General features: G+C 36.1%; 1 long non-coding RNA gene across 1 annotated transcript; it reads left to right on the top strand.

Annotated features, from left to right (window-relative positions):
- The first annotated feature begins 376 nt into the window (after positions 1-376).
- Positions 377-1,940, top strand: LOC140147617 (uncharacterized). Its single transcript, XR_011858365.1, has 3 exons — positions 377-444; positions 679-835; positions 1,514-1,940. It is a non-coding gene; the product is annotated as an uncharacterized lncRNA (long non-coding RNA).
- Positions 1,941-4,833: the final 2,893 nt, after the last annotated feature.

Genomic DNA, 4,833 nt, shown 5'->3' with positions numbered 1-4,833 from the left:
TCTCAATCATTTGGCTTTGGGTCTATCCTTCTTTGCAGAGTGTTTCTGAGTAAATTTGATTCCAGACACGTCTAATGTTACTTTAAATAATGCATTTACAGGCTTTGCTGTTTGAAATTTGAAGGAGCTTTTTAATCGCTCTCCTTGAGTGCTACAGGAGAGCACTAGGAGAGTATTTTACTGTACTGCATGGTTATTATTATTACACCAAACCAAAGGTAGGCGAGCAATAAAAAGCGCTCTTCAGCTTTATTTGAGGGGAGTGATGGGGGGGCAATCGCCCTAGCTCTCCTCAAACAGCAAAGCCTGATTTATATTAATTTTCTTTAGAATTTTTATGATATTCACAACGTACACACAGGCAATGCAGGTAGATCAACAGACTTGACAGGGCTGCAACCTAGGACAGAGCAACTTGCGCCAAATGCTGGATCGCAAAGACAAGTTAGTATTCGGCGTATTGCATCAATGCATGCATGGAATTATTATTTTATTCTTCAATTTTTATTTTGTTTGGCCTTAATTTGTTTATTCGATATTAATTTGCTTGAATGTCATTTGCTTGTTTTGTTTTGTAGAACAACTTCTCATTTTAGTCTATTTTATGTCTCGACTCATTTAAATTTCAAAATTTTAGAAACATCATCAGTATCAAATTTTGGGTTTTATATCCTTCAGATTTTGATTGGTTCGTGTGAAGAAGAAAGTGAATTTGTTTACCTCTCGCAAGCATTCAACCAAAGACACCAACCGAGAAAAGTGCACCGAAACTGTCCAATATTTGTAACAAATTGCAAAAATTCAACCTATGGATCTCCATGCAGAGGACTTAACGGTAGGGCATTATTATTGATATTTAAAAGAATCTAAGCATTAATAAACAAATATATATTTTTTGCTTGAAAATAGATGTTTTGAGATCAACCTAATCGCTCTAACCGGAGATGGCCGATGATAGCGATGAGCATATAAGGTAAATCATATTTTCCATTAATCATGACTAAAATGAACTCCGGAAAGTTTTACAATAAGGTGATTTTAGAGCACATTACGCCAGTATCGGCAAGAGTGGGAGGAGAAGTGGTCCATGCAATCACCCCAAACACCCTCCCCCCCCACACACACAACACCCACCCAATCCCACCCCCATATTACTGCAAATGCTTATGTTTCTGGCCAAATTGAAGTTCATATTGATCATCATAATTCATTAATGTTAGCCGAAAAATTGCCAATTTAATTTAGGGGCCCATAAAAAGTAAAGAAAAGGCACCTTAATGGACCATTGAAAGCAAAGAAATGTACATTAGGGGCCCGTAAAAAGCAAAGAAAATATATGTCTTAATTAATTGGCACCTAAGGTCTCTTGTGACCCGGTCAATTAAGGCCCCTTACTAGGTATCTTTGCTTTGCTTTTTTTTTAATACGGACTCACTAATTTATATTATTTTTGGACTGTAATTAATAGTTGTTTACCTGTTTTGTTTTGTTTATTTCTATATAAATACACAAGGCCTAAACAGACAGTCATCGTGCTTGCAAAAGACTGGTTGGACGCAAGCCTTCGTGCAGCCAATTGTTGACGGAATCGGGCCTATTGGTCAGTACAGATGGGAGTGGGTAGTCGTCAACAGATCCTGTAACTGTGCCGTTGAACCTTGATATGGTACATTGTTTTAAATAAACAGAGATTTATTTTGGTATGTTGATGTACAGAAAGTATTCATACGGGTGAAGAAATGTATTTTTGTATGATTAGAAAATACAGACAAAGTATCGGTTTAAATAATTATCTTGTTTTGTCAGAGTATTTTGCATTTGTTATTTTTATATCAAAATTAGACAACAATTTCGTCGAATAAATGGTTTAGGGACCGTTCACAAACACTTGTAACAGGGGGCCTGATGCAAAAAGAAAAAATCACATATTTTTTCAGGGCCCCCTTTCGGACCCAAAATTATTTTCAGGTCCCCCCTTTTTGACCATGAAAAATGAACGTCAATCCCATAGAAAATAGTGTAAACTCATTCTACGAGAAAAATAAAGGTGATATTTTTAAAGCCCCCCCGAGGGATAAAAAGCCCCTCCTTTTTTTTGCACCAGCCTCCCCCTTACAAGTGTTTGTGAACGATCCCTTATAGCAAACAACAGGTTGCCACTTTTCACCTTGTAGAATTATAATATTTTACTGAGTCCTGTTATAATTATTATTATGTTCATAATATTATTATAGACAAACCACAATATACTTACAAGTGAAAAATGACTGGCACACAAAAACCTGTGTCCCTGTTCTATATGTCGAAAAAAAACTAAAGAAAAAATACCTTAACGGACCCTTGAAAAGCAAAGAAAGGGACCGTAGGGGGCCCGTAAAATGCAAAGAAAAGGTATACCTTAATTAATTGGTACCTAAGGTCTCTTGTGACCCGGTCAATAAGGCCCCTTTACTAGGTAGGCCTATCTTTGCTTTGCTCAGTTTAATGGACTCACCAAAGTATTACTTACTAATTTATATTATTTTTGGACTGTAATAAATAGTTGTTTGCCTGGTTTGTTAATTTTGGTTTGTTTATTTCTATTATAAATACACAAGGCCTAAAACAGACAGTCATCGTGCGGGTTGGACGCAAGCCTTCGTGCAGCCAATTGTTGAAGGAATCGGGCCTATTGGTCAGTACAGATGGGAGTGGGTAGTCGTCAACAGATCCTGCAACTGTGCCGTTGAACCTTGATATGGTACATTGTTTAAAATAAACAGAGATTTATTTTGGTATGTTGATGTACAGAAAGTATTCATACGGGTGAAGAAATGTATTTTTGTATGATTAAAAATACAGACAAAGTATTGGTTTTAATATCTTGTTTTGTCAGAGTATTTTGCATTTGTTAATTTTATATCAAAATCAGACAACATTTTCGTCGAATAAATGGTTTAGGGACCGTTCACAAACACTTGTAACAGGGGGCCTGATGCAAAAGAAAAAATCACATATTTTTCAGGGCCCCTTTCGGACCTAAAATTATTTTCAGCCCCCCCCCCCCCCTTTTTGACCATGAAAAATGAACGTCAATCCCATAGAAAATAGTGTAAACTCATTCTACGAGAAAAATTAAGGTGATATTTTTAAAGCCCCCGGGATAAAAAGCCCCTCCCTTTTTTTGCACCAGCTCCCCCCTTACAAGTGTTTGTGAACCATCCCTTATAGCAAACAACAGGTTGCCTCTTTTCACCTTGTAGAATTAGAAGATTTTACTCAGTCCTGCTATAATTTATGTTAATAATATTATAGAAAAACACACTAAATTTAAAAGTGACTTGTACACACACAAAAAACATGTCTTCCGGCCAGGGTTTTTGCCGGCAAAAAACCTGTTTTTGCCAACAAAGTTTTTGTTCGGTTTAAACTGGGAAAAGTCACATAATAATAATACTCACTCAAATATTAAAAAGTAACACGTAACTGCATGTCACTGAATCATTCATCATGTTTTTTGTCTCATCAAGTCCTTAAATTGAAAAAGTTTTGACTTTGATACATGCCACATTTCCTGTAAAATGCACTTGAGCAATGAACACGCATATTAATTTCTTAATACCGGTATGTTACTTATACATTTTTAATAACAAAATCTGGCCTTGTTTACACTCAGGAAATTATTTTGTAATTTAATAATTTGTTTTGAGGTGAAAAAAAACCTGTACTATAAATACTGTTTTTAGTTTTTGCCATTTTTTGCCGGCAAAAAACTGTTTTTGCCATGCGTTTAAAACCGCGAACCCTTAAGAAAGAAATGCCTTAATGGACCCTTGAATTTGAAAAGCACAGAAAGGGACCTTAGGGAACCGTAAAAGCAAAGAAAAGATATACCTTCATTAATGTGCATCTAAGGTCTCTTTTCTTTGCATTTTTACGGACCCAGTCAATTATAAAGGTCTCTTTTTTGTGTTTTTACGGGTCTATTTATCTTTTCTTTGCTTTTTTACGGACCCACGCATTTATAAATTTTTGCACTGTAATTAATAGCTGTTTGCCTGGTTTGTTTAATTTTGTTTTGTTTCTTTTAGCTTCTTTTCATAATACATAAGGCCTAAACAGACAGTCATCATGCTTGCAAACGGTTGGACGCAAGCCTCGTGCAGCCAATTGTTGACGGAATCGGGCCTATTGGTCCCAACAAAATGGGACATGGGTAGTCGTGAAAAGATCGTGTAACTGTGCATACTGTTACTATAGCTTATACCTGATTCACCTTTTGGTCTGAAATGGACATATCTCTAAATAAAGGTACCGTATGACCCCCAAGTGGTGTCAAATTAAAGAGAAAAAGGTAAAGAATATAATAAAAATATAACTCATCATAAGACCCGGGTCAATATTCATATGGGTCCTTTTCCTATCTCAAAATGCCAAGAAGGTATCAAGTGGTGTCAAAATAATGATAAAAGTAAAGAATATAATAAAAAATTATTTCCCCACCGGGGTGGCACTCTTCATAAGACCTGGGTCAATATTTCTATTTTTGGTTCTCTGTTCTCTTCGTAACTCGAAATGCCAAGAAGGTATATGACCCCCGAGTGGTGTCAAATTAAAGAGAACAAAGTAAAGATTATTTACAAAAATATATTTCCCCACTGGTGGTAACACTCCTCATAAGACCTGGGTCCTTTTCATATCTCGAAATGTCAAGAAGGTATATGGCCCGAGTGGTGTCAAAATAAAGAGAAAGAAGTAAAGAATGTATTAAAATTATTTTTTCCACCGGGGTGACACTCCTCTTATGGCCTGAGTCAATTATATTCCAATTGTGGGTCCTTTCAAGTTCATATC

This window comes from Amphiura filiformis, chromosome 3, assembly GCF_039555335.1.
Source record: "Amphiura filiformis chromosome 3, Afil_fr2py, whole genome shotgun sequence".
Classification (NCBI taxonomy): domain Eukaryota; kingdom Metazoa; phylum Echinodermata; class Ophiuroidea; order Amphilepidida; family Amphiuridae; genus Amphiura; species Amphiura filiformis.
This window is presented reverse-complemented; position numbering and strand designations above follow the sequence as displayed.